Raw genomic sequence first — 26,389 nt, forward strand, 5'->3', positions numbered from 1 at the left:
TAGGGTGTGAAAGGGGTGTGATCTTTGTTAATACACCTATTTTACACCTCTAAAGGTGTGAAACGATTTAGAGTGTAGTGACACCCCTGCTTCCCGCCAACGGACAACCAACATTCTTCCCCCCTCTATGTTGAGCAGAGTTGATCCAACGCTCGCTTTCCGCATGCCACGAAACACCTCTCGTCAAGATGCTGCATTAATCCACCGAATGCGCCTCGATGTGGCCTTTACAGCTCAGTGGCGTTACCGCTTGAGACAAGTTGACTCTCCCACCTGCTGCCACTGTGGTGCTCTTGAGGATCTGGAGCATATTCTTCTTCATTGCCTTCACTACCAGCCTTCCTGGACCACACTCTCCGAGTCTATTCTTCAGCTGGACTCTCGCCCTTTCTCCCTATCGAAATTGCTTGGTCCCTGGCCCAATCCAGCCCAGCAACGCCTTCTGACATTCTTCTGCCTTCTTCAAAGCTCTTCTGACATTTCTGGACACCATTGGATTTCGATCGTTATTGTGAAGGGGCTCGTTATTTTATTCCCCCCATTCCAACCAGCAATGGGGTAGAGTATCGCCTGTGGCGATGAAACTCCCCACTCTCCAAGGTCAAAAATAAAGTTGTTGTTGTTAAAGTCTGCAGAATTCGAGGAAACTCGTTACTGTATTTAAGTTCCTATTTTTTTTTGTAACTTGTAACTCAACTCGGTACTTTTGCGACGTAGTAACTTTCACAGGAATTCGCTTCTTTTTCGAGTAACTTTGCCAACGTAACTTAAGTTAAGTTCCAAGTTACCTTTAATTCGCTTGCCACTCACGTCCACGTATTTTCTTGCTGTGACATTTTTTTGCCACAAAACGTGGTATCCAATGAATTATAGTATTTTATTCAGGAAGTAAGAAACCGCTGCCATTGAAATGAAGCTGAACCATTGTGCGCCCACAACTTCATCATGACGTTGGAACTTGGTAGGCAGACTGAAACCGAAACAAATCGGAAGCCACGAACGGGCACTTGTTCGCTGCCTCCCATGGAAAGAAAAGTGGACCAAAGGTCGCGTCCCTTTCAGGGAACATTGTAATCCCCTCAAGACCGTGGCTTTCGGGCGCGACCTTGTTCACCTCTAGCTTCGGGCGTAGTTCAACTCTAAAATAATTGGTGGCGCTGTCGAACACTATGACGTCATTTGTTTTCAAACAGGGAGAGATGTATTGTTGGATGTAAACGAAGACGATCTAAGCGTTTTTCACTCTTCCGCAGGCAACTCAAGGTCTAACTCAACTGCTCACGCGCGCTGCACCTGCGTAATGCTATTTTCTGTCCGAAGTAACTTGGAAGTAACTCCCCCTTTTTTTAAAGGGAGACTCCGCACCAAAAACGTGTTGAGGTAACAGTGCGACGTCAATCCGTACCCTATAATATTTCAGTCAATACAATTTCTCATCCCCAAGTGGCCCAGATGATTAGAAAATGAATATTTTCCTTCGAGTGATTAGGCGCTCATTCATGGAAAAGCAGTCCAGCAACACTGTGCTCCACTTCACCGGTATTCCTCTTGTACGGCTTTCTGTAGGTTTTGCTTTTACCATTGGGGAATATTTTAGAACGAAATCGAGGAAGCAGACGACTGGTCATCCGCGCTACACGAAGAAGTAACGAAGCGCGTGCTCGAAAAACAGCCGGTGGCCCACACGAGACTACCCGTGACGTCACGCGTGGTACAGGAGGTAGCAGAGGGAGCCTTCAGAAGTTTCGGCTTCGTTTTGAGCTTACCAGCTCTTTTGGCAACTAACGAGTCCCCGATTGCCAAACCAGCTGTATTTCTCATTTCGGAAGAATGTATCGAGCTCATTTACACAGCCATTATGATAGTTTCGGATTGTCCCGGAGTCTCCCTTTAAGTAACTCAGTAACTGCGAGTTACATTTCGTGCTTAAGAACTTCGTTTTCAACTTAGTTAAATTTTTCACACGGTAACTTAAATCGTAGCGAGTTCTTCTTGACGGGTAACTTTCCAATCTGTGAAAATCTGTGTTTCTCAAGTATAACACACCTCTACCAAGTAGTGAAACGGTTGTTCAGCATCGGAAATATCACCATGGGACCGAGGAGAGACAGTCTTGCAGATGACAACTTTGCGAAATTTCGTCTTCTGAGGGCCAGTGGACATTACCAACTGGACTCATAAAACATAAGCGGTTGTTGTGCTGGGCATTCCAGCCAGGGGTGAATTTAAGGGGAGGGGACGACTGCCCCCCCCCTCATACGGCCGTGCTCCCTATGTAGAAGCCCTATCTCCTGGATGATGCTGCGCCGCAAAGCACGAAATTTCCTTAAGACCCCCCCCCCCCCCGCATGACAGGTCCTTAAATCCGCCCCTGATCCCAGCTCATCGTTTCTTTTCTTTTTTGCTTTTAGCATGCGAATGGTTGACCCAAATAAGTGCTGCATTACCATGGAAAGAGGCTTTACACTTATAGATGTGTGACCGGAAGCAATTCAATTACTTTCCCTGCAATTATAATCTACTAGTTTGTGTAACGGGAACTGGAACGTAAGTATACTCTCACAACCCTGTAGCTGTAACTGTGATTCAGTTACATTTGGTGAGTGGCTCTCACAGGTCTCCCAGTGTGTATGTCGTTGACCATACCAGATCGGAGCATTACCTAGTATTCGCGTTTTACATGACCTGTAGGTGGGGCATCTAATCTCCAACATGGTGGACGTATCCAGGTCGTCGCTTGGTTTCGATTTTGAATTTCTGACCTGCAGTGTTGATTCTCGATGCGTTGAAGGTGAACGAGCATTACACACTGCGAGTGTCCTGCGCGACAGGAATGTCAAGCACATGCAAGCACACGTGCACCGTCATTGTGTGCATCGTGTGAAGAAGACGTGTTTTGTTCACTGCTCTGATTTAGGCTTATCTCGCCCGTTCTTAAGGATTCGTAAGAGCACTGTGAGCTCTGAACCTGGGTTCTCACTCGCCGTCGGGACCTAGGAGGTAGAGTTCTCAGAACGGCATCGTCGAACTTCTGTCCGACAAAAGCCCTCGCGTTTAACGTGAGGGCTCCCATCGAAGCATCTCTGGTTGACGTCGCCGACGGTGCGGCGGAAGTAGTCTGCCTGGACCAGGTCTACATGGTCCATCATCAAGGCGGAGCCTTGTTCCAAGTTACCGTCTTCTCGTCAGCTGCCCTGAGCAAGCTTTGCGCTCGGGGTGGCATAGTTATCTGCGGCAAGGAGTCAGCTCTAGAGTCGCTTGGTCCACGTCTTGTCCGGGTAACCTGCATGCACCTGCCTGGGTTTGTCCCCGATGAGTACTTGTTACGAGCACTAGCCCCGCATGGGGAGATCGTCAAATTGGAGAGGTCATTCACAGTCGATAGGCCTTCAGTAAGGAACGGGCACCGTGCTGTACAAATACAAATGAGACACGACAATCCTGTTCCCAACTTTATTAGAGTTATGGGATACCGTGTGACATGTGACTACCATAGTGTCCAACGAGTCTGCAGCAGGTGCAAGAAAGCTGGACATTTCCGGTCAGACTGCAAAGAACCTTTCTGTGGGAGATGCTCCAACTTTGGCCATGAAGTCTCGGAGTGTGAAAGTCGCTGCCGGAAATGCAAGAAGGATCATGCCACGGCGGACTGCACCAGGCGTAAAACTTTTGCTGAAGCTGTGTCCGCAATGCAGTCCAACAACGATGACAGTGAGGTTCTGCAGCAACAAACACCTGGTCAAGAGCTTCAGGAAGGAAACATAGTGGCGTCGGTTATGGCTGGTGCTCCTGAAATTTCGATCGATAACTTTGTGGATGACGACTGGAAATCCGGCAACTGTGGGGAGGAAACCGACAGCACAACTATTTACGGCGAAGCCATAGACAGCCATGGTGAGTCTTCGTCAATGTTGGATGAAGACAACGAAGTTGAAAACAGCCCTAGCAACTTTGAAGCAGAGGAGAATGTTGAGGATCCGGTACAGCTCGGCGGAAACGACATAGGACATCCCTTGGAGTTGCAGCACCCTCAAGTTTCAACCACCAGTGGTCATCCAGTAGCCCAACGACTAGAGCGGCCTGCGTCATTAGCTGTCAAAAGGTTAAGCGTAGCACGAGGTGTTGCTAACGACCGGAAAAGTGGTACTCTAGAGAACACTAATCCTGAACATAATGGCGTAACTAAACTTACACTGCAACTGCAAAGTGATCGCGATTCATCGTCGTCAGCCTCAGGTCCAGTAAGCAGCAAGAAAATGAAAGTAGGCAGCTCTTCAGAAACTAGTGATGGTTCTACAGACTAAAAGCGTCATGTTTCTTTTCCTTTTTATGTCAGTAAGAATACTAACGTTGAATGTACAAGGGTTCAAAAGCGACACCAAACAGCACACCGTCCTACAACTAGCCCGTGCTCAAGGACGCGACATTGTGCTTGTTCAAGAAACGAACTGCACGAAGTGGAGTGACGTTGTAGAATTCGAGAATCAGCATAATGTGAAAGTTTTCTTCTCTCTTGCGACGGTCACAACGGGTTGCACTCGTCGTTCTTCGGCATCAATTGGTGTCGGATGCACTTTTACAAGTTTTGGCCGTGTTATTTCCGTTGAGTTTCTAATTGGTTCGGATAAAGTGCGCATAATCGATGTGTACGCTCCAGCTCGTCAAGGACATGCCAACAGTTTCTTCAAAGAACTGGATGTGTTTCTGCTCGACCCCCACCCCGTGATTTTGGGCGGCGACTTCAACTGTGTCCTGGACGCAAACAAAGACACACGAGGCCAAGGGGCATTACGGCCAGCTTGGCACGCGCGTGAACTCCGCCAGCCCGTTGCGCAATTCAAATTGAAAGACTGCTGGGATTTGGTGCACCCGAATACGTTCTGTCACACATGGTCCCGCGGGACATCATTCTCACGACTGGATCGTTTTTACGTCTCCGACTGCTTATCACAAAATGTTTCAGGCTGTGAAGTCTTGATGTTTCCAGCTGACGCAGGCTACGTCTCAGATCATTTCCCTGTGCTAGTTGAACTTACAGGATTTCAGATTCAGCCTTTTCAAGAACACTTCTGGCGTTTTGATACTTCGCTATTACGGGAGCCGGATGCCGTACAATCCCTAACAGTTGTTATAACCACCACGCTAGCGGCAAGTGAGAACTTATCCAGACGTTGGGATGGCTGTAAGGACCAATGGCGACAAAAGCGTGCGTACACGCCGGCAAAGAAAAGAAAGCAAAATACATTGCCAAACTCAAAACCATAAGAACATATATTAAGATAATAAAAAGAGGTGGCGCAGCTACTCTACTGGCACAAGACAATCTGCACCAACTGCTAATGGAGCAGAGACGCACCTTGCAATGGCTTACCAAGGCATCTTGTATCCTGCGAAGTCGTAATTGCCCGATCCAAAACAAAGACATGCTGCGCTATGTTCACAATGCTGAAATTGGTCACAATGTACGGCGCCGAATTGAGTGCGTTCGCCGTGATGATGACTCCCTTACATATGACCAGGAAGAGATACTAGCTCGGTTCACTGGTTTTTTTGAAGATATGTTCAAGACTGAACGGCAAGGAGAATGGCCCCCGCCTAGTGCCAGAGGGTTTTTGTTCAAATCTTCCTCAAGTGCCGGCAGAGTACCATACCCCGCTTACAGTACAGGCCGCCGCCTATGAAGTATACGAAACCATCCAAGCCATGAAGACAGGATCGGCTCCAGGGCCAGATGGGTTTCCCATAGAGTTCTATAAGTCTTTCTGGACGGTTATAGGAAAGGGTCTGGTAACCATGTTGAATGGAATTCTAACATCTGGTGTCATGCCAGCTTCCTTTAAACGTGGTCGGGTGATTTTGTTACCACAAGAAGGAAACAGTGATCCATCAGACCCTGGCGCGTGGAGGCCAATAACGGTTCTGAACGTCGACAGCAAAATTCTGAGCACAGTGCTTGCCAGGAGGTTGGCGTCAGTTCTTCCTTTTATCATAAGCCCTTATCAGACATGTGGAGTGCAAGGTAGAAACATCTTCGAGAGCCTTACACTTATGAGAGACATGTTAGTCTATATGAACTCCAGCGATCAAGCAGGTGTTTTGCTGTCCGTGGACCAAAAGAAGGTGTTTGACAGAGTGGAGCATGACTACCTTCTGTGGGTGCTGCAGTGTTTTGGTTTTCCTCCCAAGTTCACTGAGTGGGTGAAAAACCTATACAGCGATATATCTTCAGAAACCGTCGTCAATGCAGAAGTATCAGTCCCTTTTAGAGTCACAAGGGGGGCCAGACAAGGATGCCCGCTGTCCCCCATGCTTTTTATAATCAGTCTCGAGCCATTTGTTCGTAATGCTGCGCTATCTGCACACATCAATGGGTTTCCTCTCCCTGGGACTGGAGAAGTTAAAATATCAGCCTATGCGGATGACATTGTTTTATTTCTAAGGGACAGCGACAGTGTAACACAGACCTTCGAGATTTTTCGGCAATATGGGAAACTCTCGGGAGTTCAGCTGAATTTACGAAAGTCAAAGGCGCTTACGGTGGGGGGTTTCAGAGAGCCACTTCCTCAAGACATATCATACACTCCAGAAATAAACATCCTCGGCGTGCTTTTCACACAAGCCGGAGCCAGCGAGCGAAACTGGATCGTGATCTTGGAGGAACTTGCTGGACAAATTGAAGTGGCCCAGCAGTTCAACTTCTCTTTCCAAGAATGGGTGTTCTTGATCAAGTCTGTGTTCTGTAGCAAGTTGTGGTATGCTGCCCGCATGATGCATCCCCCAGCCAGAATCACAGCTAAAATCAACTCTCTTGTATTTCGTTTTTTCTGGAACGGAAGAAAACACTGGTTACCACGAGACATCTTGCGATGGCCTAAGTCAGAAGGTGGCTGGAGCTTTCCGTGCATCGTGATGTATTCCTCTGTCTTTGCCATGAATGGAGTACTGCACATTCTGGAACGAGTTGACTCCCCTGCTCGGCCGCTGGTACTGTTCTAGCTAGGACCATCAAGGAGAGTACTAGTGCCGCGTTGACTCGGAAGCAGATGTCCGGCGGCTGAAGAACCACCATTGATTTACAAAAAGGTAGTCCAGCTATTCAATCGTTTACAGGAAGCTGCGCCTGATCCGGACCCTCGACTCGCCTCATTTTGTCGCTTATGCGAATAACTCTTCCACAAAAAGAGCATCGAACAAAGTGACGCACACTTGGGCAGGTTCAAGAAGGGAAGGCAGCCCACTGGTCTGAACAGTGAAGTGAGCGATTTTTTCTGGAAAGCTAGTTGGCAGATATTGCCAACGAAAGAGAAACTGGCCAGATGGGGTCTTCTCAGCAGTCCCTCATGTTCCAATTGCGGCGCCGAGGAGAATAGTGACCATGTGCTACGAGAGTGTGTCACACCAAGGACTCTGTGGACACTCGTGTGTCGCCGCTTTTCCATTAGGTATCGGCCTATGCAACATATGAGAACAAGGTTCGAACAGCTAATCATGATAATGACAGCTTTTACGCTTTGGAAATTTCGCTGCACAGCCGTAGCTCAGAATAGAAGAAACCGCCTGATGCACCCTAGACTCTCCATGGTGACTCAACTGGTGACAGACTATTTAGAACACAAACTGTTTTTGTTGGGTGAGCAGGAGTTCTTGCGACAGTGGTCCTGCCGTCACGTTGCTCTTCACAATGGACGTGTACGGCTAACGGACCTCATCTATACATAGTATAGTTCTCTTTGTTAGGCAACCACAAGTTAATGCACTTGTAGTACGTACCTTGCATTTTGTGTATACTGGAACTGGAGAAGGTAAATGACAGTCAGGCTTTGAACATTTCGTAGACAAGTGAAATAAATATTCTATTCAGCACACAACAACTGTGCTGCTGCTCTTTTATCTTCTAAGTGTGTAGCGCGTGTATGAATGTAGTTTAGAGTTCACAGGGTAATGTAGCAATACCCGTATGTCACTGCTGCGCAGGTTCTTGGGAAACTTTAACGAAACGTCGCATTCTTTCACAAGTGATTTGACGCGCTGATTCAAAATGCACATTTATAAAACTTACTTGGTATACGTTTTCGCGCGATCCCTTGCGCTCTGTTACACAAACACACAAACTTGTTCTGTTTTCCCTCGACAAGGTTTTGCTTCCCTTCCTGGCGTGACCCAGATCTTGTTCGTATTTGGAGGAAAAAGTTCATCAGACATGTAGGCAGTACCGCTCCGAGGGTTCTGCCGTGAGGTCGGCCTTGTCAACCTGAATCGGCTAGTTCAGTGTTCCACCGCCATGCGGCGTCGCTTTCATAAAAGCCACAAATGTCGGAGTACATTATCTAGTAAATTGGCTCACATCGCAGTACACGCATTATATAATGCCAACGTTGATGCGTCAATAACACTTTTTTTTTAGACGAAGTGAAAGAGGTAATTCTTTCGCTCACCTTCTTGCTTGCTCACCAATATAGACGGGTTGTCCAAGATGATAGATCCTACAGACCTGCGGGAAACGTAGGACAGCGTTAGCAAGGTGTCATTTGGGAAGCTACACGTTCTATAGCTCCCCTCACGTATAAATGTAGTTCCAATTATGGTTGCTCTTAGAGGTACCTAAAAGTGCGGTAAACGTACCTTAAAGCAGCATGAAGGGAAGTCCCTCAGGACCAGAACAGCCGACATTTCAAACAGAAGCTTCTGGGCACCGTCCTCATAATCGGCATCGTGTTTAAAAGGTATGGTATGGTAGGTACGGTATTATAAAGGTATGGTATAGTACTTAATAGCGTGCCAATGATGAGGATGGTGTCCAGAAGAACAGTCTCTGTTCGAAATATCGGCGGCTTTCGTTCTAAGGGACTTTCCCTTCATCCTCCCTTACCGGTTCGCTGGATCTCTACCCCCTCTGCTGAGAGCAGCAGACAGGTTGTAGTTTAACAGGGTGTTTCTTCCAAACCCAGCACAACAAGTTATATGTGCAACAGGGAACCACGGGTCGGGAAATTCACTCATGATGGCCATCACCCACATCATTCACCATCACACCACTCAGAATGATTTGGTGTGATGTTCAGTTTGAAGTCCCTATGATGTCTTTTTTTTAGTTGATATCGTGGTTGTTTGTAGGTTCTGACGTTGACAATTCCGATGGGAGGGGGGGGGGATATTAGAAGCAAAAGGAAACATCCCAAAAACGCTCTGTGCCCGGAATGTCATGTGGAATATGCCATGACTTACAAAACATACAATTCTATGCCCTACAGTATTCCATTAATCGGTCCCAAACCAAGAGCAAAAGTGTTCTTATCGCCCATATACGACACTGTATCGAAAGAGAAAAACTATGCATTTGCACGAAAATCTCAGTCTAATTATTACATATTCGCAATATGCAAATTTCAAAGCCACGATTCAAAACGCAGAACACTGAAACTACCCGACTAGGAAAAAATGCCTCTGTGAATACCCGACGTAGAAAACAGGGGCGAAGTCACGATTCTTCCCCGCAGCCTCTACTGGCACATGCCGACATGCCTCCGTCCGGCATGGGATCCCGGTCATTGCCTTAACCCAGCGCTAGTTCAGGCGGAGCTAGCTCTGAGCGTGGCCGACCACCGGCGAGCAGTTTGATCCCCTCCATAACCACCATGCTTCCACATACGTAGCAGAAGACGCGAACGTGCTAGAAAGTTGATACTATAAAGCCACCAGAGGCTGAAATCTGTTATCGAGTTCAACACACTCGTTCGACGTGTTGCGCAACAATCCGAAAACCGCGCAGGGGCATACAAGTCGCCAGTATTGTACGCGCCCCGCGTTTACATACACACTCTCAGTACAGCACTACACTCTTAACTCCGTACCCTTTAGTAAAGGGTAAAAAATCGCAATATTTTACCCTCTATTTCAGAAGCTACCAGGTACCCTCTGAGTGACACCTTTTATAAAAGTTACAAGGAAACCCACTAATTAGAGGTTACGGCCTTCAATCTAGCACCTGCCCGTAAAGGTTACGCCAACGTGCGGCTTTTTATACAGGATGTTCATTTTTATTCGCAACAGAGTAGAGCTCATTTGGCAGGTGGGTTATGTGAATCTTTGCTAATTAGTCGATCCGTAGTTACAAACACATGCGTCAGGAAATGTCGGAAATGTTTGTAACTACGGATGGGTTAATTTGCGAAAATTAACATAACCCACCTGTCAAATGAGCGCTGGTGTGATGCGAATAAAAACAAACACCCTGTGCGTGGGATATGGACAGACATTTACAGAACACACCAAGGTACCAAAATGAACCAGCAGAAAAGGAGATCTTGAACATATGTATATTACAAAAACAGAAGTCTGTCGAGACGTGACACATTGTGCACAAGTGCGATTCTGGTGTGAGGAGAAACCATGGTCGCTTTACCATGTATGTGGAAACTTCTAAGTGAGAAGCAATGCATAAAACTGCGAGGAAGCTAGCGAGTCAAAACAACTGACCTATGTTTGCTAAGCTGAACACACCCAACGAAATGGAGAACTGCAGCAGAAAAAAATTTATTCCACATTCGTGTTGCAGAGGCGAGCGCAAATGGCAATACAGTATTACATAAAACGCACACAACCTTGAGGAATATGAGTGTACAGTAATGCAGGAGACACTACATTACTGCGTTATCAGCGTTGGAGGCGCTCTGGGATGAGTTTGTGAGGCACTGCATTGCGCTGGTGACAGTTTGTGAACATGCATGTGGGATCCTGGGAACAAAAGTTTGGGCACATTTACGGAACCATTCAAATCCGTACAAAGCACAAGGTACAGAGCAGCATAAATGCGGGAAGGCGTTCACTCCGCGATTGAGTCTTAGAATATCGTAAGAATACAACAAGTAGGAAGCTGGGAATTATATATCTCGATGCATATATCCGCAGCTCGCAAAATGCACGCCGGTGTATTGACTTGGCGACCAAGTAAGAGCAGAAAAGTAGCAAGCGTAAGTGGCGTTTATATGCAGGACCGCAAAACGCTTGCCATATTCACAACAAACCTGCGCTAAGAGCTCTTGCTATCAAAATAACGCACGTACCTAGCACAAAATGTACACTTACCCAGTGTATGAAGTGTGTGAATTAGGGCTGCGGTGGTGACGTTCGTTTTCGGTTATATATTCTTTGCAATCTTCGCACTCACTACACTTTCCCCTCAGAACACCGCAAATATACTTGTTTGCTAGCGACATCTAGCTTTTCCGTTGTTCCTGACGATACTATGATAAACGCGAGGAAAACCACTGATTAAAACAGATTACACTTGTTAACGGACGGACGACGAGCGTTAAGCGTTTCAAGGAAACCGCTCTCAGTGTGGATAGACCTAGACCAGGCTCGGCTACGCAGCGAAATCGAAAATCTTGGTGGTTGCGGCATTGACAATTGTTTTCCACCCTTTAGAAAGAAACATACTATCAGTATTTCAGACTGCGAACTTATAATCTGTGTTCATACAGCATTGATAACATGTAGTTGACGTATAGGTGACGCTGAAACAGATAAAAAATAACAGCGTAGATTCGCAACTGTCGTCTTGAATGGGAGGCTGAAACGCGACATTATGCTGAAAAACAAAAGGAAAACAAACGATAAGAAACTAACAAAGAGATTATCGTTGGAGATTTCGCTTAGAAGTTACAGTGTCGGAGTAGAGGGTACATTTATAAGTTACAACAAGCTGTTTTTGTTTTTTCCGAGATGTAACTTCTATTCGTGTTGTAAAGACATGACCTTGGTCGCTTTTAACCTCTAAATATACGTTACAGTGGTGTAACCTATAAGAAATCTCGAAATCTACGTCTATACAGAAGTTACATGTTTCTAAAAGTTACAATAAAAGGTACGGGTTTAAGAGTGTACAGCCACCCGCCCTTACCCCCTCCCGCCAATACTCGCTCCGAGCGGTGTGCGGGAGCCCCGCCTGCCATTACGACACCACCGCAACACAACAAAACGCGCGTTCAATATACGAACGTCACCGTAAACGGTTGCAACGTTCATGAAAGATGAAATCTGCCCAGGTGCCAGCGCAAAAGCCAAGTCGTCACCGAACGCAGGCATGCTGCTCAGTATCCAACGCCTTCGGTCTCATAATCGGTCCCTGGTGTTTAGCTTCAGAATCCATCTCCAAAATGAAGTTGGATTCAGAACGAGTTCTGAAGTTGAAGTCTGACCTATGATATGATAAGCTGTGATGTCAAATGATGAGTAATGATGTTATGGGCTGTGATGCCAAAAGATGGGTAATGATATGATGGGCTGTGGTGTCGAATGATGGCTAATGATGTGATGGGCTGTGAGGGTACGAAGAGCGCTACGCGTTGGTGCCTAAAAATCGGCTGTGTATTTAGAAATGTGCGAGTATTCCAAACTTTCAATTCTAATTCGAACCGTATTCGCAGGCGATTTCGATTGTTCGCAGTTTTCGAATATTGTTTGGATACTTCTGAAATGAGGTTGGCGCAATTTTACGTCCGCATTGTGGACGAAACCAATACCGTCGCGTATAGCAAAACGTGTTCTTCAATGAAAGTGGCGAGGCGATGCATTTTATGCTAACCTAAAACGTGATCTGCTCGATCGGCATCGCCATCATCGCTTTTCGTGGGACGGCGCCGCGTGAATATGAAGTTGATTGCGAACCGGAAGTGGGAGCATGCTCTACTAACTTTGCGACGTCTCACATTGTCGCGGTGATAGTAAGGGGGGCATAGAATTAGCTAATTCCGGGTGCGAGGCAAATAGCTGGAAATAACGGAAACTGTGGGGCGCGAATATCGATTGTCATGCGAAGAAAGGCCACTGGGGACTCGAAGGCTGCAAAAATGATTGCTATCTACCTCCCGTTGGTCGTAAAAGATTGCGGATATCGTGAACTCAGGTTCTTCAGGATTACACTCTACGCTCAAGGATAACCTTCTCCCGGGTTACTCTACCTGCTATTGAAAGTAGCTTTCCTGCGTGGCAGCTTTGTGTTGTGCTCAAAGTGTGTTCTTGAACTGGTCCACCCTCCCACAAGTAATTGGAAGGTTTTCTGTGCTTACATTATAGGCCATTATTATTCCCACTGTACATCGTAAATTAGAGGTCGCAATAAATTCACAACTTCCAGAATTGTACACAATAATCGTGTGAAACATTTGCTGTTTATAAAAACAGCGGGAATTACAAATGCAAATAAGCTATAAAGACTGCACAACCCCGCGATGTATTATGTTTCCAGTGTCTGAAGTAGAAGGGCCTCTTTTTTTAATGATATTTTATTCTCAGTGGAGATCTCAAGTCTCACCCATGAGAAGGAGTCGTTCTCCTAAACGACACAAAGCCATGACATTTTCCAAAGTGAGATATTCGAAATATTCCAACTAGAATTCCCGTGAGTATACGAATTCAATTCCAAACTGAAGGAAATGATGCGAATTCAATTCGCAGTGTATGTGCGATATTCGTATCCGATTCAATTCGGCAATTTTGTTATTCGCACAGCACTATTATTAGGCCTTGTAAATTCTAGAAGAATGCTGTAGAGTGCAAAAACACGTTAATGCAACAAGAACAAGAACAACAACTTTATTTTGAGATGAGTGATAATGCACGTTAATACAAAAACAGCTACTACAATCACTTCTAATAGACATGATAAGTGTTCCGAAAACGTGATAAGCCATGATAGCCTTATTCCTTCGAAGCTGATTACATCACGTCGCTGATATTTGATTTGACGATTTTATTTATTGAATCGTTTTCGTAGCGTGCATACCATCCACTAGAGCTCTCTATTGATGTATAGGACAACTCACGATTAGTTATCGGTAGAACATCAAGGGGAAGACGATTCTATTCGGCCGATTAAAAAAAAAGAAAGAAAAAGAACGAGCTAGCTCTGGAGGCATCGATGCGGAGTCTACTGCAGTGGTCTGCGCCCGCAAACAAATCAAACAGGACGAGTGATAAATTGCTCACACAGTACGGGATGATGATAGATTTTGTGGAGCAGGGACAGGCGATATATTTTTTTCTGCAGAGTTGGAGAAACAGTAAAGAAACAGTACCTTTCGAAGGATTAATTGTGCTTATGCGTTTGCACTTAGGTAGCGTAAAGCGTGCAGAGTTATTTCGCAGAATTTCGAGGGCCAATGGGCAAGTCTGGGAAAATAGGCGTCGTAGATGGCTGAAAAGTTATCAGAATTTGGAACGAGCAATTCTTTCAGGCACTGTTGCTTCCCCATGAACACAGGGATGACAAAATTGAAAGGCTCCTATAGATGACCCCGAAACCTCTTCAGTCTTTACCTCCAACATATGGTTATCACATTCTAAGTTCGGTTAGGTGTGATTGGCTTTGCCTTTGGAGAAGCCTTATTGGCATTCCATTGGCATTTCATCGCGTACTGGACAATCCTCGCCGCATTCGATAGAAGGACAGTCGTATGCAAACTTACATAATAGAATTTTCTTCTGAACTGACCCGTTTATGAAGAGAAGACCCCCGATCTATATTACAAACCGTTTTATGCCAACAAGTGTCCCCCGCTCCCCAATCCAAGGGGATAAAAACGATAAGTGACCTCCACTGAAACTTGCTCTTCCTCCGCTATCTGTCCGGCAGGCAGATGGCCCGGTAATGGTGGTGGTGCTTGCCACTCTTGGCCTCACTTATGTGAGCAGAGTCACAACTGTGGAGAAACAACGCCAACTTTATTTGAATGATGATGATTTCGTGAGACAACTGGCGGTTTGCTAACAATCTACGTCACTGCTTTATTTTACGAGATTCCGCCAGATGTCACGACCAGTCGTTGGCAAAACAAAGCCACTTCCATCGGCAGCTGCAGATCACATGCGTTGTTTTCATAGTTGTTTTCGATGATGGATGCCATTGCGCGAGGGAGATACGAAGGAAAACTTGATGTGTCAGGCAGACACTACCCTGACGCCTCACGAAAAGCCTCGAGACGAAAAGGAAACGAAAACCACCAAGTTACACGAAGCAACATCAACGTGCGCTTGTCTTACCAACGATCCACCATTTCCCAATCACGTGATGTACTGGTGTGACGTGGCACGGCGGGTAGTCTATTGCTGTCGCCTCCCAATGAGGATTTTAGGGCAGAGCGTTGGTGAGCTGGAATTGGTCTCGCAAGTTTAGGTGGGTGAGAGGGCGAGAGTGTAGCTCATTTAGAGGCACCGAAAGTGTGCTTCTGAAAGGTTTGTAGTGTGAGCAATTGAGAAGGAAATGTTCTAGATGTTGAAGGACCGCCACAGTAACGGCATCTAAGCTGCGGTAACCTGTAAAAGCCACATTAATTAGCATCCGGTGAATAATGCAGCGTCTTGACGTTTCGTGACACCGCCGGTGATATGATATGTCGAAGTGATGACGATCTAAACCGCTATAGACTGGTGACTGCTAGGACAAGTGTCGTGAACATATAAACTCTGAGTGTTTGGGCGAATCCAGTTTCCTACAGGAAGGAAATGCTGCGGAGAAGCTTTCAGTGAGAGGGCCTCGTGGATGCAGGACATCATTCAGCGGTATTTTCCCCGCACCTCAGTATACGCACGACAATGAATAAGGATATGTTTGATAGTTTCGTCTCTGCAATGTCTGCAATTTGCGTTATAACCAGAGCTAATTTTGTGTAATTGTAATTAAGTGAGAGCCCATCCTAATCGCAGGCAAACGAGTACGATTTGCGAATTTCGGGAACGTCCTTTCAACGGGACATCTCGTTGATGATTTTGCCGAATTATCATGCTCCCAGTTTGCAGAGTTTGTATTATCTCATTAAGAATAAATTGCCTGTCGGCCTAGGGACGTGGTGGAATTGTATTTTCCCAACAGTGTTCCGATGCCTATGAGCCGAGCCCTCTTTTGATTCCAGGTAGGTAACACAGCAGAAGCTGGGCAGACCAAGCGCTGTTGGTATACAAGCGCGATGGAGACGGTCGGGCTTCGGCCATTGTGTTGGTCAGCATGCGGCGTATAGAATCCAGGATAGAACAAGAGCTCTGTGCCGAGTAAGCTTATGAAGCGTGCATTGCATCCCCATGATTTCACACTGATTCTTCCGAGTAGATTTAGTCATTTCTTACCTTGAGGGAAGGTATTGTTCACTTCGCCCAAACTGACATCAATATATTCAGATGCCTTACATATCCTGGAACAAGAATGTGACGACGAGTAAGGTACTTTCTTCCTTCCCCTTTTAGAGGTGTTGTCATGACTTCTGCATTTGCTTGTTCCGTGGTCTCGCTTTCTCTTTCTGGGTTTCTCCTCCATGAGCTTTAGGGTAACGTTCAATGCTTGATGACAACAACTTTTTTTCCTGCAAATGTATGTATTTCCAGAGATGTTTCGCAGTTACGAGTCCATCCTAACTCCGCAGGAACTCATAGTTTCTTCTTTTTTTTAATATAACCAATCTAATCTATCTCTTCTGCCTATCATTGCACGACATGGAACTTTCGTCAGCAGTTTTTATCTAGCCAGCATCTCCATGTAGAAAATGTGGCCGTACAGTACAATGTCCACATAATGTAGTGAGCCATTCATATCAGAGTCTCACAACCCCCTTTGAAGCGTACGACGCCCACTTAAGGCGACAGAAATGCACCACATCCTTTTCATATCATATACCAGCACACTGCAGATGACAGCTGATAGCAAAACTACCACCAGTACTCAGCGAAGCTGGACATGAAACGTCCCGCCGACAACACGTTCTGCCATGTAAGCCGGCTTCGCGGCGCGCAAAATACGCTCTCCAGGATGAATCGCATTTATCGCATTTATGCCGTACCTTTGCCGGTTCATAGCCCTAAACCGCTTAATTTCCGCTCGCACCGCATTAATTTCTTCGCTGCTAACATTTCGGAAAGATAGACATGGCACGCCATTCCTTTTCGGCTCTTATTTTTGCCGGACTTTCGCGGATACATTCATACGCTTCCCCTCGTAATTCTATCTCTAATCTCGACTCGGGCAGCGAAATGCCAGCAAGAGCAAATTACCGCGCGGTATGCTTTGCTTACACGATTCCTCGTACGGCTGGATTCATTTCCATGCAAATTCGCTCAACCATAGCAAGTACGTCTGGTTGTAACAGAATTCCATAATGGTTTGGGAACCACCAGAACGCATCACACGGGCAGCAGAGAGATAAGCATGCACAGATTTGCTAACTCCACATTGGCATTGATAGGAACCTCGAGCTGCATAGCGGTGTGTGTTGGTAGATGGCGATGGGCGCCGCATGGACGCAACGCTACTTTCAGTGAATTGAAGCCTCCTTCCCTGGCCGCCAAGGGAAGCATACCGTGTCTTAGATTTCCAGTGCATCATGTTGTTGGTCTCATCAACAAAAAGGTAGGCGATCCGATTGCGAGTCCTGTCAGCCGTTATGCTGTCCGAGATATTTCCCTGGGATTGGCTTAAGCGATCTACGCGAGGACCGTGCCATGGCCGAAGCGTCAAAGCGGTCGGTAAATAATGACACCACCCCCGTCACCACTTCCTGCACGGTATACCCTCCTTTTGTGTCTATTATCACTTTGGAAAAGCTTCGTATGTTTCCATTACGTTGATGTTGCTTTCATTACCGTTCCTATACGACTACACGAATTTGGCGTGACTTTTGCACGTAACCGCGGGTCGACTGCGACCAAGTTACTCTATTTATTTATTTTATTTATTTATTGAGAATACTGTTGTCCCGCCGACGGGGGTCGTTACAGGAGTCAGCTGGCATATAACAAGGACTCCAACCTTTGTGCAAAACCGGAAAAATCTCTTGCACCAACATCACTCTCAGGAAGACTGTTCCACTTGTGAATTGTTTTTGGATAAAAGGAATTCTTAAACACATCAGTACGGGCATAGTATTCCTCTAAATGAAGGTGATGTTTGTGCCTTGAACAAAAATTTTCTTTGACCAAGGAAGCGACAGGGCGCAAGCTGCTGAGTGTAACATCTTGAATTGTGATTCTACAGGAGGCAGTCTTGCTCGTCGGCACAGCCCAGTAGGAGATGTGCTCGTGCGAAAATCCCTATAAATGAACCGAGCCCCTCTTCTTTGAACACTTTCTAATTTCTTTTTGTGACTGACAAGATATGGGTCCCAAAGAGTACAAGCATATGTCAATATTGGTAGGACAAGTGATGTGTACGCGTTCAGTCTTACTTCAGGCGTTGATTGCCATGACGCACGTTTAAGCTGGAACTTGCCACTGCTTTTTGAGTAATATAATCGACATGAGCCGTCCACGATCAATTCGACTGAAAATAAACACGCAAGTACTTGTAGGAACTAACCTTGTTCAGTAAAGTATCGTTGATGCAATAATTATAGGCTAGAGAGGTTTGCTTTCTTGTAATATGCATAAAAACAGTCTTCTTCACAATCGGACTTAACTGGGATATTGCGCACCAATCTACAACATTTTGCAGAGCTCTGGCTAGTGCAATCTGGTCGTCCGTACAAGCAACTGTCCTATAGAGGACAGTGTCATCAGCATGAGGACGCAGAGTTACGCCGTGACCAGTTACGTCTGGGATGTCGTTGATATATAGATTAAACAACAGGGGTCCCAGGACTGAACCCTGGGGAACCCCTGATGTTACATCTAACAACACTGAACTAGAGGCTCCAACCTGCACAAATTTCTAAGACTTGTAGTGGCACGTTTACATCTAGGCGCTTAATCGCTTTGCACGCTCAATTTAACAAATGATAATTAAAAAATGGCTACGAAGCAAGCGAGCGAGTCTCAAACAGACTTCGAGTTGTGTCTGTCCTTTCGTGCTCCCTAGTCTCGGGGTTTTACATTATCCATTAACAAATGAGTCGGCTTATTGGGACTAACGAAACGGAAAACTTCTTCCAGCCCAATTATATGGCTCGTGTAAAAATAATAAAAAAGAGTCTTATATACAATCGTGGAGCAATTCAGTACTGATCTTTTGAAGGTATCGGGTCAAAGATGGAAGAAGTAGTATAAGTAACTCGGGTGCAAGGCTCGCAATTCTCCGACATACATGTAGGAACATGTTGTCGTTTCATGCTGGTTGCGGTGCTCGGACAACAGCGGAGTACTACAAACTAACGCTACAATTTATGGAGGGCCACAAAAATATGTTGCGAGGCACATTTTCGCTCGGATATACGGTACAACAGCGCGAGAAAGATTGGGCGCAAATTTGCAAAATCTGCCTCGTCCCTTTGAGAGGCATCCTGACTTCTTCGGATATCTGGGGTACGGTTAGCCGATTGCGAAATGGTCCAAGCGAAGAAGCCTCCCGCCATATTTCTTTGGCGCCTTCAACGTCAGTGAGTCGTTAGGCTAACGAAAAGAGCCACCTTATGGACGCTTTGCTTCTGGTCACAATCTCTGCTCCACGGTAAGCTCCCTCGTGCTCACTACAAGCCCTCACGTGCTGTGATGTCACCGCTCTGCGCGAGCAGCAGGTTGCAATTTCTAAGACCAACAGAGTTGCTCTCATGCGGTGAACCACGCGCTACAAGCAGCTGCGACGTGGGCGTGAAAAGTCGCTTTTATGCAAGAACAACGTGCATTTACGCAGCAGAGTGAACCAGAGTGACACAAAGAACCAAACGGCGAAGCTGCGTACTCACAACTGTTGACACACTGCTGCTAAGTAAAGATTTAAGTATGATTTAACAACTATCCCAGTTTCTCTACCTTAGTGCAATCTGAATGCAATCTGTGTGCAGGTAGCAGAGCTCCTGCCAGAATACGTGCTATACGTGCTATACGTGCGTGGTATTTCGCCTCTCATAGAAGCGCATACACCGGGTGTCACTGAGGGTTGCGGAAAGACCATAATCATTCCGCTTGAATAGAGGCTTTCACCGAGCATCCAGTGGAACGTATTCAGGCAGTTCCCGTTTCTTCATTTTATCTGGTGCATATCCGGCAACAATTACCTACCTGATCGGTACGTTCATATTTATATTCCGCTTCATAATATATTCGTGGGACATTCATCATTTCCGTCTCGGATTACACACCTGATACCGTACTCCTGGATATATCCTGAATGGATTCAGACAGGGAATCGGTCCACCGCACTGATTAGTTCCCGATACAGGGTTTCTCCACGGGTTTCCATATCTAAACTACGCGTACGTGGTGAAGAGTCAACCAGATACAGAGCATGTGCATCATCCTCAGACCAGAAATCAACCAAGGCCCCACAGGAATCTCGTAAGCGCTCTGCTTTCACTCTCAAAATGGACACTTGGCCTCAAGCTGCGCCTAATTAATAAAAAAAACGTCAATACCGCGAATACCGAAGCTCATCCGGCTGTGATGAGACGGGAGGCGCCAGTGGAGACCGTCCTTCGAGAACCTATAGGTAATGGCCGAAGCTCACATCAGAGTTCCACGCGGAAGTGTGCTGAAGGGTTTGTAACTTGCCAACTACAACACGTAGATTTTTTTACGAGAGTCTAGCATGCACTAGAGAGCGTATGCGATGTATGAATAACATAACACATAGTATACGGATACCATTAACATGCCTCTTGCCTGCACCTCGACTTCGAAATGGCGATAGTTTAGTATACATTTCTTTACCATCACAATCTACACTACCGTTCACTTTCCGCATATATTCTTTCTCCAGGCGGGGCGATGCTAGCCAAAGCACATAAATCAATCGCCCGTCACGAATTATCTGCGAAAAATAAAATAAACGTAGCTACAACGTGCGGCCCCTACCCCAAGCGAAAACAAAAACAGTTGAAACGACGCAGACCCTGCAATAACTGGCAAAGGGAGGTCAGAAATATGACCATAGCTAAACAACGGCCAAACAGGAGAACGAAGCAGACGACAACCACAACTAGCGGGGAAAAAAAATCTTTCTCACCTTACATAGCACTTTGCCAAGCACGACGACGTAAAATTGGATTTTCAAACCACACAAAAAGAATGAGTTTGACGCTTCGACTGGTCTCGGAAGAGCGGCTATCGATCTCTCCGATGCACCGAGGAAGAGCATACAAGCACAGGGTGGGTAAACAGAAGAACAGCCATTTAACCGACAGCCTCGTCTAGCTGAAAGCTGTTCTCTGTGCATTGCCCTCTGGAGTAGAGAAGATGCCTCCCATTTGTGTTCTGTTGGCGTGAAAGGGAGAGATTTGAGAAAAGGCGTCTCATAGGCTGTGACAGGTTAAATGGTTCCCTTTAGGTGCTAAGTGCTGCCTTGCATGTTCATTATGTATTCCTCCTCGTTGTTTGTCTTGAGTGGTTTAGCAGACGAGAATGGCGGAGCTGCCGCAATGGGAGGCAGCGAGCACCTGGGGCGTCTTCGCATTCCGTGGATCAATGGAATTTTTGTCTCAGTTGTTCCTTCCTCTGTTTCGTTGATTTCGTCGCCCTGAGGCGGGACGTGTTCTATCAGGACGCTGTGTAATGGGACATTTTGAACGTTACATGAATGAGTTTTCTGAATGGCTCGTCGTGGTGCTTCGTTGAGGACGTGGTCCACAACCAGATAGTATTGATAGTAATTATACATTGCCGCGCGACCTATGGCCTTTGTTACCCCTCTTGTCCCGGGTAAATAGCGACAGCTAAGAAAACTTGAGCTCTCGTTCCTGGAAACCACAGTGGCCTAAACAGAAGTCTTTCACCGCACTCAGGCTAAGTTTGCCCCGATTTGAACGAACCTCACAATAGCGAACAGTACAACCTTAAGTCATGAAAGCGCTTCCGACAACTACCTAAAAAGAGAAAATGTTGGAAGCTCTCCTTTCTTGATGAAAGCGTGCGAAGGGGTATACAGGGGGTAGAAAGGGTACAAGGGGTATACAAGGGGTAGAAAGGGTACAAGGGGTATACAAGGGGTAGAAACCGTGGTCCCGCCCCCCCCCTCGTCCCAAACAGCCACCTAGCAGGTGAAGTAAGTAATTACGAGTTAACCATCACTACAAGTGATTAGGGCAGAAGTCATTAATTTTTCTCGACGTGCATGCATGTAACTATAGTTAAAGCACTTTCGCGAATAATTTACTGCAATTGGAGTTACTTTTAGAATTTTGCCTACGTTGTAGTGGATGAGCCAGACAAACATATATGGATGGCAGTCCTTTTCTTGAAGTGCCATCGTTCAGCTCAATTAATTGGCATGATTTGGCTTTGAAGTCCATGCTGCCCATGCGAACGCCCTTCTTCAATGTTTTACTGTTACAACCGGGCTTATGGACATTCTATGACACGCTGAATGTGTGCTGTGTGTGCCCTCAGCTCATTCCTACATGTTACACTCACTTGGTCGTAACGTTTGGACTATATATTAACTCAGTTATTATCTTCTCTGGTCATCATCTGATCATTTGTTTGTACTTTTTGTGTGTAAGCGTACTGGGGTAGCCACTTGGACTTGGTCGAAACTTACATTACCCCTTTTTTTTCTTTATCACATCACATCACATCACATGACTGTTTCATGTGCCTCTGTACGTGACGAGTCACGTGCAGGAGACCACGGTACGTTACGACGCTCCCTCGTTTTCGGATGCGATTTTTTAACAGATGGATGATTTTTCGGGTGTACGGAACATAATTTTTTGGGGTGCTCGTTTAACACTGAAGAGCACTTTTTCGCAGCCATGTATTCTGCAACGAATAAAATGAGCTCCTGCGAAAGAACAACGAGTACAGGTGACCTGCAGAGCGCGCGCGAGGAGTCTGTTCCGTACACCTCATAAATCCTCCACTCGTGAAAAGAACGGAAAACGACTAGACGTACCATGGTCCCCGGCACATGACTCGTGACGTACAGCGGCACAGCTCAAGCAGGTTGAGAAGCAAGAAATGAGCAAAAATTGCACAGGGATTTCCCACGTGACGCGAGGATCGTGCTTTATCCGACTGTTTCTGGAAGTTTGATTACGCAACTATAATACACGGCAGAGCGGAACTATTTTACAGGTTCTCGTCACTCCCGACGGACACATGAGGCAGGGCTTCGAGCCACGTTAAGTGTGACCTCATTGCTTCTGCAATGCTACGTTCACACTACGTCAGTGAACGCCGCGAATGTCGCGAACGACTGACGTGCCGGTGAACTTCACGTCACGTTCACACAGCAATCCGTCAATCCCGCGGACACCGCGAAGGTGTCGAAAGCCGCAGCGCCAGAGTAGAGATTGCTTCTACTTTTGACGGGAGTGCCGGGAAAGACACGACTCTGGACCAATCAGCGAGCGAGAATGCTGGGACAGGAGAACAGCTGCGTGGACAACAAACATGGCGGATGCGTAACCTGGTCTACGAAATTCTAATCGAGGCTCTAACGCAGCACTAAATCTTGTACGACAGCAAAAACAAGAGGAATAGAAACATAGATACGCAGAGCGCATCATAGCAGCTGCTGAGAAAAGACGAGGAAGTAAGCGTGTAGATGCATGCAGTCTGATGGTCGCAGCGGGGCACCGCTTTTCATGTTGCTGTAAAAAATGCAATAAATACAATTGTTATCTCGATATATCACAGCGACATTATACGTATTACACGTGTGGAGCTTGAGTACAGTTCGAAGAGGGAAACGTACCAGCTTTTGCGGTGGACGAAGGCAATGCCAGTGGAACACAGTGTGAACGATGGGGTCGCGAAAGCCGTAAAAGTTCTGAACGAGTTCCCCGCCGCTTTCGATGATGTAGTGTGAACGTAGCATAAGGGATTTACCCAAATTCTGTGAAGCTTCTCCAGCTTCAGTCCCAGTATGTTCCTCTGTTTATACTAAACACAGACGTGTCATCATCGTACCCCGCTAATTATTTCGTCTGTCCTTTCAATATACGCATTTCAACTGAGTTTCTCATGGAAGGGGAAAGGCACTGTAGATCAAAATTATGTATTGAAATGAATGCAGCTCGGTGTACCCCAATTACTATTCACGTAACAATAATTTAGTCCAAGGGGGTTTACTACCAGCGCTGGGGGCAAAGCCAGGGGTCACATCACCGCTGTATATTGCTGGGTCTTCCAACGCAAGCTATCCGCACACTCACTGAGCCTTTTCCACGGTAACGAAGCGTGTTTACAGGGGTGACCCGGCAACAGCCACCAGACGAACAAATATTAAGTTATGTATGCAGACAATTTTCCACGAATTGCGCTAGAAAAGTAGTCCGCAAAGTACAATGTTTGCGCCGGTATAAACACGCTTCCCACTATTCGGATTCTTATTCAAAAAATCCAGCGAGCCGGCAAAAAGAAAGTGCAATATACAAATGTAACTGAACACACTCGGATTGGACGTCTGTAGTAACCGAGAATTCGGCAACAACTCAGATGTCACTGATCGTAATATGGCCTCGAAAACAGATAACACGCTCAAAGCCACCGGCAGAGCGGGATGATGCCGACGTCTCCTTTGTCTTAAGGAGACGACTGATGAATGAAACACAACCATGAATGAAAAGTATCACTCACATAGCCGTCTCATTTTTAACAAATCAAAGGCTTTGTAATACAGTGAAGTTTCCTTTCTAAAAGCGTAGAGCAGCAGTGCCTTCGTCACGTTTATTCGATTTCCCGTTACCGTGACTTGGCTCGGTTAAGTGCTCGATTGGCGGGCAACGAGAGAAGTGCTATTGGACTGGTCGAGGTGGACTCGGAAGGTATTAAAGCGACAGTCCGGACCTACGGAGGGTATTTCGATTTGGTTTAATAACTTATGTTATTCCGAACTGTGTAGCGTATGACATTTGTTATGCAGGTGTGGCTACTGTAACTCAGAGAGATCCACTTGACAAACGTTTATGCTCTGTAGGCCAAATCTGTGAAGAGAACGAGGTCGACACTTACTTGTCTCTTCAAAAGGCTTTGGTACTGTACCGAGCTTTTATCCAGGACGATGAATACTGGCTATATACTGGCTATATATCCGCAAATGTCTTAGGGGTTCGGTCTCCGCAAACCCGAAAAACAACAATCACGTTTCGTTTTCGTTCTTGTCCTCACGATGCACCAAACCACACCCTTAAATCCATTGACCCGCTAATGACACATTTTGTGGATTGTCGAACGGGATATCCCGAATCCGCAAAACCCGGGATCCCGGCCAATTTTTGACGTCCCGAAGTTCCAGGATTTCGTCCGGAAAATCCCGGAATTTCGTGAGAGCAAATATGACAGGAAAATCTAGCACCTGCAGGCCATCAGGCACAGGCACACTCCTTCGTAAGGAAATGTCACTTTATATGAGTAGGGGTGGCAGAGGACCGCTGCCTACACGTGCGTACATATATTTGCTGACTGTCGTCTCTTTTAGCGCAGAAGCTGAACAGACCCTCAATTTCGCAGCCAGTATTTTCAAAAAGTTCGCTCAGAACTTGGGGACACCACCCTCGACGCTCTAGTCCGTATTCACCAACTTACTTAAACTATTGGTTTAGTGACGTCGGGTTTAAATCGATCACGTGAGACTTTCGTTCGCCAATCCTGGATCACCACCCCATGCTCTACCACCTGCTGCTGTGAAGCCTAGGGCAGCGCACATAACGAGCTTCCTGCACAGCGCATGCGCATTTCACAAGAGTCTGCCAGAAGCGATGGTGGCCGGTAGGCCTTATCCCCGGTTCACGAAGAATTTTTCATCAAATCTTGGGTAAGTTTCGATTAATATAGTTACTAGAAGCGAATAGGAGACGGATTTGATCACAGTGGGACGAATACTTGCCTCAAATGTTCCATTTCGATCACAAGCTAGCTAGACTGGTGGTTTAAGCTCCATGCATTTGAATGGGACGTATTTTAAACTAGGGGAGGGGCTAGTTTAACGTCGGTATAAGTGCGTTGCAACTACTGTGGACGTGCGTGCTGAAAAGACTATCGTAGACTGGTTGCGGTAGGTGATGTTGCACTAATTTGAAGTTAACTGGTAAAAATTAAGCAGATCGTTTTAAATGCACGGTTAGTAAACAAAAACGGCGTAACGCTTGACCGGGAATACGAAATGCGGCTGTTGTTTTTACGAGGGGTGTTCAAGTAAAACCGGGACTTTCTGTCTCCTGAGTGTACAAGTGGCTCGCACTACTCCTTTTTCGTCATTTTCACACGCGACAGGCCTCCGCGTTCACCATGTGGTGGTCCAAAGTTTGTGCAAAACAGAAGACACGTGCTGGACAAGATGGCCAAGAACGAGGTGAGCGCGCACATCGAACAGCGAATTGTCATCAAGTTTCTCGTGAATGAAGGCGTAAAGTCATCTGAGATTCACAGAAGACTTCAGGGTCAGTAAGGCCACGATTCACTTAGCCGCAGTAAAGCGTTTGAGTAGTGCAAACGGTTCCGAGACGGCCGTACATCAGCGCAGGACGATCCCAGC

At 46.3% G+C, this 26,389-nt stretch overlaps 1 protein-coding gene across 1 annotated transcript in view; it reads right to left on the reverse strand.

Moving 5' to 3' along the window:
- LOC135373116 (membrane frizzled-related protein-like) overlaps positions 1-26,389 on the reverse strand; it is a 608,751-nt gene that overhangs the window by 420,221 nt on the left and 162,141 nt on the right. The window contains exon 2 of the mRNA XM_064606387.1: positions 8,436-8,491. The gene's annotated coding sequence lies outside the window, so the exon portion shown is untranslated. The remainder of the gene's footprint in view (positions 1-8,435; positions 8,492-26,389) is intronic.

This window comes from Ornithodoros turicata, unplaced genomic scaffold (assembly GCF_037126465.1).
Source record: "Ornithodoros turicata isolate Travis unplaced genomic scaffold, ASM3712646v1 Chromosome21, whole genome shotgun sequence".
In the NCBI taxonomy this organism is placed as follows: Eukaryota; Metazoa; Arthropoda; class Arachnida; order Ixodida; family Argasidae; genus Ornithodoros; species Ornithodoros turicata.